A 16,238-nucleotide genomic window follows, 5' to 3' on the forward strand; every position below is an offset into this window, starting at 1 on the left:
GACAAAACTGCCACATCAAAGAGACGATTAGATTACAGTAAAGATCTTGTACTTGTTTGACGCATAGCTGTGTTTTATTAACAATGGAAATAAACACCCCATTTGTTTGATTTCAGACCACCTCGTCTGCGTTTTTTCCTTAATAGAACCGAACACCTGAAATACAAAACAATGCAGAGAGAAGAGTAGACTATACGATCACAGAACTTAGATATAAATGGAGTGAAAGATACTTCAGTTGGTCCGTGACCCGTGCTGTATTCGACCAAAGCCGGTTGAAGACGACGAAAAGCTACTTCTGGAAAATGGACCGAGAGATTCTCGCCCTCATCGAAGCCTCTAAGACTGAATAATCTTCACCTCATCAGCCGAGGACAGCGGGAATAGGTAAGTAATGATGGTGCGTTTTAAATTTGGTAGAGGTCGAGCGGTCTCAAATTGGGGTTGCTATAGGTAAAAGTGAATGATGTAATGGACCAGGAAAATGTTGGTGTCGGTAGGCACCGGAGACCAGGATTCACGACCTACTGTCTCTGGTTTCGGCCGCACACCAACGCAGCACTTAGGGTTAGGGTATTGAGGGGTGTTCGGTTAGAATGCCTAAGATTGGTACAATGCCAGATGTGGTAGGACTAGTCTAGGTAGGATCGATACTAATGTAATGAAGAAAAGGGGCGCAATCCGAGTAGTGAGGCGAAAGGTGAAGTGTTTATAAGCAACTATGGAGCTATAAATAAGGAATTGTTCAGGGAAACAATTGACGGTCTGGGGATAAGTGACGTTTTTGGTTGATGAACGGGTTAAATGAAGCGCTGTTTTTCACTCGTCAGAACCGGGCCCGCTCTGGGAAACGGCTGACGGAGGAGCAAGAGTACCATTGTGGATTTTAAAGCCCTTCATCGAACAGTATTGTGACTACCAGTAAAGAGAGGTTATAGATGTCTGTATTTAGTTCAGATCGCGCACAGCCGAGGGTTAGGGATTCGCGCCAGTTTGCTTAGCGAGTTAGGAGCCCACTTAGAATCGGTACGCTGAACAATGGACTTTTGGAAGACGTTCCATATGCGAATTGTCGAGACAAATCTGACGTCATTTAGGCTCAGATTGGCTATGGTCCAGATCTGAAGAACATCAAACTCGTGGAGGAATGAGGAAAGTAGAAAATATGGAAATTGTGGTTTAAACGGGAAGCACGATAGACCACATAAACCTCCGATTCAAGCCGACAGGTGGCTCTACAAGTAGGAAATATGGAAATTATGGTTAAGGACGATTTGACCATATAAACCTCCGATTCAAGCCGTCAAGGGGCGCTACAAAAACCCTCCACGAGCTACTATACATGAATGGAGCGGGTTTCTCGGGGTATAGCAAGGCGGATTTACTAGAACTCGGTAGATATATGAAGCACTTTGAAAGAAGGAACTGCGCTTGTGATTAGAACATAGGAAAGAATTGTGTGAAACGGGCGAGGTAGGAAATGCGCTTAGAATGAATGTGGCCAAATGAATAGTATGCTTATGAATAGGACATTGTTTTGCTAAGTATATATGTTTGGATGGATGTATGTTAGAAGCTATGAGTGAATGCCGATGTATTTTTTGTATTATTATGAAACGCTGGTGACCAAGACGGCAGCGGAGAAACCGTAACACTGTCCGTGAGAAGGGGCATTTATTTAGCTGGCTCCGTTAGCCGCGGGACGACAGCAGTAACGTATGGACGCTGTGTTACGATATCGAGTGAATTGAATGAATGGCAAGAGTGATGGAACCAAAATGATGTGTGAAGTTCGTTGACATTTTTTGAATCGGTGGTATTAAGGTCTAAATTTAATGTAGTGGTATCAAAATAAACTGAGTTTTGGGAGCTGATGACGTCACTGGGAACGTCTAGGCTTTTGGGAGCGTTGGATTTAAAATACTGTGTATTTCGGCCAGGCGGGGCCAAACGGGCGAGCGAACTAGAATAAAGATAATGATATATGTTCTGTAAACTGGGGCTAAATAGGATTAAAGTTATGTTGCAGGGTATAACAGGGTTGTGCAGACGTCGCGATGTGTTGTGCCGCTCGAATCAACAGGATAATGGGCCGTATAGGAGAAGTTATGATGGATGCTAAGCTAAGCTAATTGAGCTAGCAGTACTAAACTAATGGAGCTAGCAGGGGGGAGCTAACGAAGCTAAAATGCTAAGCTACCTGTGCTAACAATGTAGCATGATTGAACTCTCGGGGAATATCGCGTGTTGCTACTCTTGGTGGCTGGCACGGGACTTTAGGGAGGCGCGGACAGGAACTTCCGGTATAGAGGGATTCTGGGGATTGTGGTTTATTATTAAGGTGAGACGTCGAGTTGACGTCAAGTGGTGAGGTGCTGCGTGATGACGCACTTGTGGGGGAGGGTGAGGGCGCCTCCTGCAGGACGTTGTGTAAACGGGGAGCCGTAGCGGACATTTTGTGGTTATTATAGGTTTTTTGGTTTTAGGGTGGCGACCATCTTTGGGAATTTGTAGTTCTTTTTATCGGTTTTTCCAGTTTTTGATGACGAATGTATATACTTGTTTAGTTATCGATCTATATTTGTTGTGGGCCCAGTATGATGGCACTAGTGGGGTAGAAACGTGATGGATGTGTGGGTTTGTTTTGTGGCTTTTCTAGTTGTATTATTCCAATATTAGGTGGCTGATGAGGTGTCTGGTGGTTGGGACATGTAGACGGTATGTGTCAGTCTGCGCATGCGCGCTACGGTCTGTCGGCGCAAGGGGGATGGACTATGGGCTTTTGTTAAGGCAGTGGACAGGGAAGGGCTATAGGGGGCGATGTTGGTCGAGACTAGTTGGAGTGAAAACAGCGACGTGCTGTGATGAGACTTGCGTGAACCCCCCCCTACTCTTCCCTGCCTCTCTCCCTCTCTCACTCTCCCCTCCCTCTCTCCCTCCCTCCCTCCCTGCCTCCCTCCCTCCCTCCCTCCTTCCCTGCCTCACTCTATCTCTCTCTCTCTCTCAATCCCTCTCTCCCTTCATCCCTCTCTCCCTCCCTGCCTCCTTCCCTGCCTCTCTCACGCTCCCCTCCCTCTCACTCTCCCCTCCCTCTCACTCTCCCCTCCCTCCCTGCCTTCCTCCCTCCCTCCCTCCTTCCCTGCCTCTCGCCTCTCTATCCCTCTCTCCCAGCTTGATTTTGTTGAGGTAACAGGTTCTCAAAGGGAGCTTTATTCAGGGTAGATTGACTTTATGGTAAGGCTGAAAGCATTGGTTATATTAATGTAGTGTTTACTTTCTAATTTAGGATTACATAAGGATAAATTAATATTCATGGTCATTTTGGAGCCCTCCCCCCCCTCTCCTTTTCCATCTGTATGTCTCTCCTCCCTCCCACTCTCTCTCCCTTTTTCCCACTCTCTCTCCCCTATGTCTCCCCCCCTCCTCCCTCCCGCTGTCTAATTCCTTCTGTCTGTCTTTCCCTCCCCCTCTCTCTCCCTCTATCTCTCTCTCCCTCCCGGTATCTCCCCCTCCCATATCCCTAGCTCCCTGCTTAATACTGTTGGGCTGCCAGGTTTGCATAGGTGTTTTATTCAGGTTGTAGTGCCCCGGCAGTGAGATTTAAAGTATAGTGTTAGATATTAGGAACTCCATGCAGACTCTTTTAGTCTGATTAAAGTAGGGTTTGATTTGAGTTAAAGTTGGCAGCAGATGCTGGGGGTAGTGTTTGAAGTCCTGTGGGTTAACTGGACCAGGCAATACGGTAAAGTCTGCTAATTGAGTAGAGAAGGTTTTTGTTAAAGTTAGTGTTGAATTGAGAGCCCCCCACCCCCCCCCCCCTTTCCTCCGTCCCTGCATCCCTCTCCCCCTCCCTCCCTTTTCTCTTCCCTCCGCCCCCCCCCCCTCTGTCTCTCCTTGTATTTCTCCCTGTGGTTCTCCTTTCCTCCCTTCTTTTCTCCACGTGTGCCCCCCCTCAATGGCTTGCCTGAGAATGGCTTGTGGGTAGGCTGCAGGCCATTGCTGGGTTGGGTGGTGGACCCGTCTGTTGGGGTCCTTGGAAGCAGGGTTAGCTTTGCGGCATGTTGTGTGTTATTGGTTGGATGTTTATTTGAACTACGTTGTTATTGTGTGTGTGGGGTAGGGACCGGAGGAGCGCTGGCCTGTCTAGGTGCAGGTGGTGGTGGGATGAGTTGTAATATTCCTTGAGATAAGGAGCTTGGGGTGTTTCCGTTCAGGTTCGAAACTGAAGGGAAAACGCTTTGGGCTGTGAGAGGGCGGTTCTTTGTGAATTCAAGGATCTGGGAGGATATTGCAGTAGGTATAGTGCTGGTGTCCATGAGTTTAATAACTTGGACAACTGGGCTATATGACGGTCAGGGTTTTAGTGATCTAAATTGCTAAAAATGTATTGTTTTCCCTTGATGGTAGTTGGAAGCAGAGACAACACTAATGGGTTTTTTAGTGTTGTGAGGGGGAAGTGGAAGTGAGTAAGAGTGTAAGTGTGTGTGCGAAAATAAATGAAAATAATGTTGTATGAAGCGGGTGAAGCGATAGTTAATATTACATTTATATTTAGTCAATACGCTAAGCGGTCATTTAAAGTATGAAATAAGATCAGAATGACGGATTCATCAAAGCAAAATGCTCGGCAGGACAGTTGGGGCTCTGACGATTTCGATAACCAACTGGGGAAACGGCTAAATAAGCCTTGGTATAAGTATGAATGATAAGCCAGTTATCAATCCTTGTCTGCACAGTAAAAATTTGACAGTGTGAGTGTTTTAACTCAAGTAGGTAGAAATAGTTTTAGAGACGGAGAATGACGTTTTCAAACGGTTATTGCAGGAGTGTTTGAAAGTGGTGAGAATGACGGTTACACAGGAAGTTCACCTTAGTGGAACATTGATAGGAACAACTGAAGCGTTAGATGCAATAACAATAGAATAACAAAAACGAGAGTAAACAATCAGTCTGTTTCAAAAACCCGTAATATTAAAAAAAATATATATATATAGAAATGGCCCTCGGTAGTCAGGCCATTGGTGGGAGAAAGCCGAGAACCTCTGCAGACATTTCCCAGATAGACTTTACTATAGACTATACGATCACAGAACTTAGATATAAATGGAGTGAAAGATACTTCACCTACCATACCCAATCGTGAGTCGTCATACTCATATCTAAACCAACCAACCAATCATAGTGGGTTTTTTAGGGGGAGTTTTTTTTCCTCCTCACATCTTCTAGTCTAGACTGTTTCTCCCGAAAGTAGCGTGTAGCGTTTCTCGTCGCTACATCACTACTTCGTTCTATAAATAGCTCCGCTACAGAGATCGCTACCCTGGTTAAAAAGTAGCGACGCTACCAGCACGCTACTGAGAATTGTAGTTAAGCTATGTAACGTCGCTACTTGTAGCTAGCTACTGCCCATCACTGCTAAATAGTTCACTGAGGCGTTGTCTTAACGTTATCTAGCCGGCTAGCAGTAGCTACAGATAGCTCCTGATATCAATGTCTTATAACATTGATTCGATGCGTATTCGAGCTGAGGGCATGCTGAATGTGATTTGACAAAAGCACAGTATACCAATAGGGTCCAGCTGCAGCGCCGGAGAATCCTGGCCGTAGCTGGAGGCTACTCGAGTACACACAGACAGTGGAGCTGTTTGCAGATAGCGAGCATTTTGACTTGTTGCGTGGTGGCGATGTCTTGCAGATAATACAACTACAAGTATGATTATATAATATATTTTTTTTATTAAAAAAATTTATTATATAAATATATAAATATATATATATATTTTTTTATACCAAAAACTATCGGTACCGGCTGATATGGCTCATAGACGATCGGTGATCGGTATCAGTGGCAAAAAACGTGATCAGTGTACATGTGGAGAACGTTTTTCATTGTTAGAATGGATAAAGGGATAGTTCCAATAGAGCAGAGCATAAAGCTATACGATCTATAACTGTAGAATGCTGACCAGACTGAAATACATGCAAAACACACATCATATAAATGCACAACCATGACATACACACAGCTGTGTAAAGCTCATCAGATGGACACATTAACTTAATACACACAGCAGATAGAACGCACGCACGCACACGCGCACACACACACACACACACACACACACACACACACACACACACACACACACACACACACACACACACACACACACACACACACACACACACACACACACACACACACACACACACACACACACACACACACACACACACACACACACACACACACACACACACACACACACACACACACACACACACACACACACACACACACGTATTACCAAGTTTTCGATGGCAGCCAGTGCTGTCTGGTAAATGTCAGAAACCATTTCAGAAACCATTTTCTCGTCAGCTATCTGAAAGAAAAGCAGTAAGAATAAGGTGCACAATAGAATAGTACTGCAGTATAAGGTAAACATTTTTATATTACCACAGTAAAACGTACAAAACTGAATATTACTGCAGTATAAGGTAAACATTTTTATATTACCACAGTAAAACGTACAAAACTGAATATTACTGCAGTATAAGGTAGAACACTGAATATTACTGCAGTATAAGGTAGAACACTGAATATTACTGCAGTATAAGGTAAACATTTTTATATTACCACAGTAAAACGTACAAAACTGAATATTACTGCAGTATAAGGTAAACATTTTTATATTACCACAGTAAAACGTACAAAACTGAATATTACTGCAGTATAAGGTAGAACACTGAATATTACTGCAGTATAAGGTAGAACACTGAATATTACTGCAGTATAAGGTAGAACACTGAATATTACTGCAGTATAAGGTAGAACACTGAATATTACTGCAGTATAAGGTAGAACACTGAATATTACTGCAGTATAAGGTAGAACACTGAATATTACTGCAGTATAAGGTAGAACACTGAATATTACTGCAGTATAAGATAGAACACTGAATATTACTGCAGTATAAGGTAGAACACTGAATATTACTGCAGTATAAGGTAGAACACTGAATATTACTGCAGTATAAGATAGAACACTGAATATTACTGCAGTATAAGGTAGAACACTGAATATTACTGCAGTATAAGGTAGAACACTGAATATTACTGCAGTATAAGGTAGAACACTGAATATTACTGCAGTATAAGGTAGAACACTGAATATTACTGCAGTATAAGGTAGAACACTGAATATTACTGCAGTATAAGATAGAACACTGAATATTACTGCAGTATAAGGTAGAACACTGAATATTACTGCAGTATAAGGTAGAACACTGAATATTACTGCAGTATAAGGTAGAACACTGAATATTACTGCAGTATAAGATAGAACACTGAATATTACTGCAGTATAAGGTAGAACACTGAATATTACTGCAGTATAAGATAGAACACTGAATATTACTGCAGTATAAGGTAGAACACTGAATATTACTGCAGTATAAGGTAGAACACTGAATATTACTGCAGTATAAGGTAGAACACTGAATATTACTGCAGAATATTACTGCAGTATAAGGTAGAACACTGAATATTACTGCAGTATAAGATAGAACACTGAATATTACTGCAGTATAAGATAGAACACTGAATATTACTGCAGTATAAGATAGAACACTGAATATTACTGCAGTATAAGATAGAACACTGAATATTACTGCAGTATAAGATAGAACACTGAATATTACTGCAGTATAAGATAGAACACTGAATATTACTGCAGTATAAGATAGAACACTGAATATTACTGCAGTATAAGGTAGAACACTGAATATTACTGCAGTATAAGGTAGAACACTGAATATTACTGCAGTATAAGGTAGAACACTGAATATTACTGCAGTATAAGGTAGAACACTGAATATTACTGCAGTATAAGATAGAACACTGAATAGTACTGCAGTATAAGGTAGAACACTGAATATTACTGCAGTATAAGGTAGAACACTGAATATTACTGCAGTATAAGATAGAACACTGAATATTACTGCAGTATAAGGTAGAACACTGAATATTACTGCAGTATAAGGTAGAACACTGAATATTACTGCATTATAAGATAGAACACTGAATATTACTGCAGTATAAGGTAGAACACTGAATATTACTGCAGTATAAGATAGAACACTGAATATTACTGCAGTATAAGGTAGAACACTGAATATTACTGCAGTATAAGGTAGAACACTGAATATTACTGCAGTATAAGGTAGAACACTGAATATTACTGCAGTATAAGGTAGAACACTGAATATTACTGCAGTATAAGGTAGAACACTGAATATTACTGCAGTATAAGGTAGAACACTGAATATTACTGCAGTATAAGGTAGAACACTGAATATTACTGCAGTATAAGGTAAACATTTTTATATTACCACAGTAAAACGTACAAAACTGAATATTACTGCAGTATAAGGTAGAACACTGAATATTACTGCAGTATAAGATAGAACACTGAATATTACTGCAGTATAAGGTAGAACACTGAATATTACTGCAGTATAAGGTAAACATTTTTATATTACCACAGTAAAACGTACAAAACTGAATATTACTGCAGTATAAGGTAGAACACTGAATATTACTGCAGTATAAGATAGAACACTATATATTACTGCAGTATAAGATAGAACACTGAATATTACTGCAGTATAAGGTAGAACACTGAATATTACTGCAGTATAAGGTAGAACACTGAATATTACTGCAGTATAAGGTAGAACACTGAATATTACTGCAGTATAAGATAGAACACTGAATATTACTGCAGTATAAGGTAGAACACTGAATATTACTGCAGTATAAGGTAGAACACTGAATATTACTGCAGTATAAGATAGAACACTGAATATTACTGCAGTATAAGGTAGAACACTGAATATTACTGCAGTATAAGGTAGAACACTGAATATTACTGCAGTATAAGATAGAACACTGAATATTACTGCAGTATAAGGTAGAACACTGAATATTACTGCAGTATAAGGTAGAACACTGAATATTACTGCAGTATAAGGTAGAACACTGAATATTACTGCAGTATAAGGTAGAACACTGAATATTACTGCAGTATAAGATAGAACACTGAATATTACTGCAGTATAAGGTAGAACACTGAATATTACTGCAGTATAAGGTAGAACACTGAATATTACTGCAGTATAAGGTAGAACACTGAATATTACTGCAGTATAAGATAGAACACTGAATATTACTGCAGTATAAGGTAGAACACTGAATATTACTGCAGTATAAGATAGAACACTGAATATTACTGCAGTATAAGGTAGAACACTGAATATTACTGCAGTATAAGATAGAACACTGAATATTACTGCAGTATAAGATAGAACACTGAATATTACTGCAGTATAAGGTAGAACACTGAATATTACTGCAGTATAAGGTAGAACACTGAATATTACTGCAGTATAAGATAGAACACTGAATATTACTGCAGTATAAGATAGAACACTGAATATTACTGCAGTATAAGGTAGAACACTGAATATTACTGCAGTATAAGGTAGAACACTGAATATTACTGCAGTATAAGGTAGAACACTGAATATTACTGCAGTATAAGGTAGAACACTGAATATTACTGCAGTATAAGGTAGAACACTGAATATTACTGCAGTATAAGATAGAACACTGAATATTACTGCAGTATAAGGTAGAACACTGAATATTACTGCAGTATAAGATAGAACACTGAATATTACTGCAGTATAAGATAGAACACTGAATATTACTGCAGTATAAGGTAGAACACTGAATATTACTGCAGTATAAGGTAGAACACTGAATATTACTGCAGTATAAGGTAGAACACTGAATATTACTGCAGTATAAGGTAGAACACTGAATATTACTGCAGTATAAGGTAAACATTTTTATATTACCACAGTAAAACGTACAAAACTGAATATTACTGCAGTATAAGGTAGAACACTGAATATTACTGCAGTATAAGGTAGAACACTGAATATTACTGCAGTATAAGGTAGAACACTGAATATTACTGCAGTATAAGGTAGAACACTGAATATTACTGCAGTATAAGGTAGAACACTGAATATTACTGCAGTATAAGGTAGAACACTGAATATTACTGCAGTATAAGATAGAACACTGAATATTACTGCAGTATAAGGTAGAACACTGAATATTACTGCAGTATAAGGTAGAACACTGAATATTACTGCAGTATAAGATAGAACACTGAATATTACTGCAGTATAAGGTAGAACACTGAATATTACTGCAGTATAAGGTAGAACACTGAATATTACTGCAGTATAAGGTAGAACACTGAATATTACTGCAGTATAAGGTAGAACACTGAATATTACTGCAGTATAAGGTAGAACACTGAATATTACTGCAGTATAAGGTAGAACACTGAATATTACTGCAGTATAAGGTAGAACACTGAATAGTACTGCAGTATAAGGTAGAACACTGAATATTACTGCAGTATAAGGTAGAACACTGAATATTACTGCAGTATAAGGTAAACATTTTTATATTACCACAGTAAAACGTACAAAACTGAATATTACTGCAGTATAAGGTAGAACACTGAATATTACTGCAGTATAAGATAGAACACTGAATATTACTGCAGTATAAGGTAGAACACTGAATATTACTGCAGTATAAGGTAAACATTTTTATATTACCACAGTAAAACGTACAAAACTGAATATTACTGCAGTATAAGGTAGAACACTGAATATTACTGCAGTATAAGATAGAACACTATATATTACTGCAGTATAAGATAGAACACTGAATATTACTGCAGTATAAGGTAGAACACTGAATATTACTGCAGTATAAGGTAGAACACTGAATATTACTGCAGTATAAGGTAGAACACTGAATATTACTGCAGTATAAGATAGAACACTGAATATTACTGCAGTATAAGGTAGAACACTGAATATTACTGCAGTATAAGGTAGAACACTGAATATTACTGCAGTATAAGATAGAACACTGAATATTACTGCAGTATAAGGTAGAACACTGAATATTACTGCAGTATAAGGTAGAACACTGAATATTACTGCAGTATAAGATAGAACACTGAATATTACTGCAGTATAAGGTAGATATTACTGCAGTATAAGGTAGAACACTGAATATTACTGCAGTATAAGGTAGAACACTGAATATTACTGCAGTATAAGGTAGAACACTGAATATTACTGCAGTATAAGATAGAACACTGAATATTACTGCAGTATAAGGTAGAACACTGAATATTACTGCAGTATAAGGTAGAACACTGAATATTACTGCAGTATAAGGTAGAACACTGAATATTACTGCAGTATAAGATAGAACACTGAATATTACTGCAGTATAAGGTAGAACACTGAATATTACTGCAGTATAAGATAGAACACTGAATATTACTGCAGTATAAGGTAGAACACTGAATATTACTGCAGTATAAGATAGAACACTGAATATTACTGCAGTATAAGATAGAACACTGAATATTACTGCAGTATAAGGTAGAACACTGAATATTACTGCAGTATAAGGTAGAACACTGAATATTACTGCAGTATAAGATAGAACACTGAATATTACTGCAGTATAAGATAGAACACTGAATATTACTGCAGTATAAGGTAGAACACTGAATATTACTGCAGTATAAGGTAGAACACTGAATATTACTGCAGTATAAGGTAGAACACTGAATATTACTGCAGTATAAGGTAGAACACTGAATATTACTGCAGTATAAGGTAGAACACTGAATATTACTGCAGTATAAGATAGAACACTGAATATTACTGCAGTATAAGGTAGAACACTGAATATTACTGCAGTATAAGATAGAACACTGAATATTACTGCAGTATAAGATAGAACACTGAATATTACTGCAGTATAAGGTAGAACACTGAATATTACTGCAGTATAAGGTAGAACACTGAATATTACTGCAGTATAAGGTAGAACACTGAATATTACTGCAGTATAAGGTAGAACACTGAATATTACTGCAGTATAAGGTAAACATTTTTATATTACCACAGTAAAACGTACAAAACTGAATATTACTGCAGTATAAGGTAGAACACTGAATATTACTGCAGTATAAGGTAGAACACTGAATATTACTGCAGTATAAGGTAGAACACTGAATATTACTGCAGTATAAGGTAGAACACTGAATATTACTGCAGTATAAGGTAGAACACTGAATATTACTGCAGTATAAGATAGAACACTGAATATTACTGCAGTATAAGGTAGAACACTGAATATTACTGCAGTATAAGGTAGAACACTGAATATTACTGCAGTATAAGATAGAACACTGAATATTACTGCAGTATAAGGTAGAACACTGAATATTACTGCAGTATAAGGTAGAACACTGAATATTACTGCAGTATAAGGTAGAACACTGAATATTACTGTAGTATAAGGTAGAACACTGAATATTACTGCAGTATAAGGTAGAACACTGAATATTACTGCAGTATAAGGTAGAACACTGAATATTACTGCAGTATAAGATAGAACACTGAATATTACTGCAGTATAAGGTAGAACACTGAATATTACTGCAGTATAAGGTAGAACACTGAATATTACTGCAGTATAAGATAGAACACTGAATATTACTGCAGTATAAGATAGAACACTGAATATTACTGCAGTATAAGGTAGAACACTGAATATTACTGCAGTATAAGGTAGAACACTGAATATTACTGCAGTATAAGATAGAACACTGAATATTACTGCAGTATAAGGTAGAACACTGAATATTACTGCAGTATAAGGTAGAACACTGAATATTACTGCAGTATAAGGTAGAACACTGAATATTACTGCAGTATAAGGTAGAACACTGAATATTACTGCAGTATAAGATAGAACACTGAATATTACTGCAGTATAAGGTAGAACACTGAATATTCCTGCAGTATAAGGTAGAACACTGAATATTACTGCAGTATAAGGTAGAACACTGAATATTACTGCAGTATAAGGTAGAACACTGAATATTACTGCAGTATAAGATAGAACACTGAATATTACTGCAGTATAAGGTAGAACACTGAATATTACTGCAGTATAAGGTAGAACACTGAATATTACTGCAGTATAAGGTAGAACACTGAATATTACTGCAGTATAAGGTAGAACACTGAATATTACTGCAGTATAAGATAGAACACTGAATATTACTGCAGTATAAGGTAGAACACTGAATATTACTGCAGTATAAGGTAGAACACTGAATATTACTGCAGTATAAGGTAGAACACTGAATATTACTGCAGTATAAGGTAGAACACTGAATATTACTGCAGTATAAGGTAGAACACTGAATATTACTGCAGTATAAGGTAGAACACTGAATATTACTGCAGTATAAGGTAGAACACTGAATATTACTGCAGTATAAGGTAGAACACTGAATATTACTGCAGTATAAGGTAGAACACTGAATATTACTGCAGTATAAGATAGAACACTGAATATTACTGCAGTATAAGGTAGAACACTGAATATTACTGCAGTATAAGGTAGAACACTGAATATTACTGCAGTATAAGGTAGAACACTGAATATTACTGCAGTATAAGGTAGAACACTGAATATTACTGCAGTATAAGGTAGAACACTGAATATTACTGCAGTATAAGGTAGAACACTGAATATTACTGCAGTATAAGGTAGAACACTAAATATTACCACAGTAAAACGTACAAAACTGAATATTACTGCAGTATAAGATAGAACACTGAATATTACTGCAGTATAAGGTAGAACACTGAATATTACTGCAGTATAAGGGCAACTGAACACAGTAGATATACCAGTTGTGCATGTGTGACACCACATGATGCAGTGAGCTCAGTTAACCGCATTACATAATATGGATGTATATTATTGACTTCTGGTGCCTCTCACTCATATTTATATGGCCTCTTGTAAAAGAGTAGGGGTATGAATCCCTACATGTTGCAATGCATTACCTTTTTTCAACTACAAATGATGTCTGTTTTATCTAATAAGATAATGTTTTCAGTCTGGTCACCTCATTTTAATAATTTTATTGCAGCAAAATGGGATTGTCAAGCAAAAGTACTTAAAATGTCAAGCTACTTAAAATATCAATACTTATACAATATTAATATCTATGTTTAAATATCGATACTAGTGTATCACTGTATCCATAATAATATCAGCATGCAAGATATTGTGATATATCGCTATATAGATTATTTCCCCCCACCCCTACAAATTTATTCTAGTAAAATATATCCAGCAGTAAGATAATTAACTAGTAATATATGAGTACGACAAACTGAACTGACTGTGTTGTCTTCTTCTTCTTTTATCTGTGGTGTGCCCTTGTGCTTAGTAGGGAGCACAACAGGGGGCACAGAGGGAGGGCGTCTGAGAATGAGAGGAACACTGGAGGAGAGAGAGAGAGAGAGAGAGAGAGAGAGAGAGAGAGAGAGAGAGAGAGAGAGAGAGAGAGAGAGAGAGAGAGAGAGAGATTTTGTGAGGATTATGGAAAGATGATCAAATGTTGTGTGTGTGTGTGTGTGTGTGTGTGTGTGTGTGTGTGTGTGTGTGTGTGTGTGTGTGTGTGTGTGTGTGTGTGTGTGTGTGTGTGCGTGCGTGTGCGTGTGTGTGTGTGTGTGTGTGTGTGTGTGGTAATAATCAGGCCACGAGGACAAGCTACAACCAAGGGACTGTCTGTCTGTATGGTTGGTGTTAGAGAGGACTGTCTGTATGGTTGGTGTTAGAGAGGACTGTCTGTATGGTTGGTGTTAGAGAGGACTGTCTGTCTGTATGGTTGGTGTTAGAGAGGACTGTCTGTCTGTATGGTTGGTGTTAGAGAGGACTGTCTGTCTGTATGGTTGGTGTTAGATAGGACTGTCTGTCTGTATGGTTGGTGTTAGAGAGGAGTGTCTGTCTGTATGGTTGGTGTTAGAGAGGACTGTCTGTATGGTTGGTGTTAGAGAGGACTGTCTGTCTGTATGGTTGGTGTTAGAGAGGACTGTCTGTATGGTTGGTGTTAGAGAGGACTGTCTGTATGGTTGGTGTTAGAGAGGACTGTCTGTCTGTATGGTTGGTGTTAGAGAGGACTGTCTGTATGTATGGTTGGTGTTAGAGAGGACTGTCTGTATGGTTGGTGTTAGAGAGGACTGTCTGTCAGTATGGTTGGTGTTAGAGAGGACTGTCTGTCTGTATGGTTGGTGTTAGAGAGGACTGTCTGTATGGTTTGTGTTAGAGAGGACTGTCTGTCTGTATGGTTGGTGTTAGAGAGGACTGTCTGTCTGTATGGTTGGTGTTAGAGAGGACTGTCTGTATGGTTGGTGTTAGAGAGGACTGTCTGTCTGTATGGTTGGTGTTAGAGAGGACTGTCTGTATGGTTGGTGTTAGAGAGGACTGTCTGTATGGTTGGTGTTAGAGAGGACTGTCTGTATGGTTGGTGTTAGAGAGGACTGTCTGTCTGTATGGTTGGTGTTAGAGAGGACTGTCTGTCTGTATGGTTGGTGTTAGAGAGGACTGTCTGTATGGTTGGTGTTAGAGAGGACTGTCTGTCTGTATGGTTGGTGTTAGAGAGGACTGTCTGTATGGTTGGTGTTAGAGAGGACTGTCTGTCTGTATGGGTGGTGTTAGAGAGGACTGTCTGTCTGTATGGTTGGTGTTAGAGAGGACTGTCTGTATGGTTGGTGTTAGAGAGGACTGTCTGTATGGTTGGTGTTAGAGAGGACTGTCTGTATGGTTGGTGTTAGAGAGGACTGTCTGTCTGTATGGTTGGTGTTAGAGAGGACTGTCTGTCTGTATGGTTGGTGTTAGAGAGGAGTATCTGTCTGTATGGTTGGTGTTAGAGAGGACTGTCTGTCTGTATGGTTGGTGTTAGAGAGGACTGTCTGTCTGTATGGTTGGTGTTAGAGAGGACTGTCTGTCTGTATGGTTGGTGTTAGAGAGGACTGTCTGTATGGTTGGTGTTAGAGAGGACTGTCTGTCTGTATGGTTGGTGTTAGAGAGGACTGTCTGTCTGTATGGTTGGTGTTAGAGAGGAGTATCTGTATGGTTGGTGTTAGAGAGGACTGTCTGTCTGGTTGGTGTTAGAGAGGACTGTCTGTATGGTTGGTGTTAGAGAGGAGTATCTGTCTGTATGGTTGGTGTTAGAGAGGACTGTCTGTATGGTTGGTGTT

The sequence above is a fragment of the Notolepis coatsorum genome (assembly GCF_963971535.1).
Source record: "Notolepis coatsorum genome assembly, chromosome: 11".
Lineage (NCBI taxonomy): Eukaryota > Metazoa > Chordata > Actinopteri > Aulopiformes > Paralepididae > Notolepis > Notolepis coatsorum.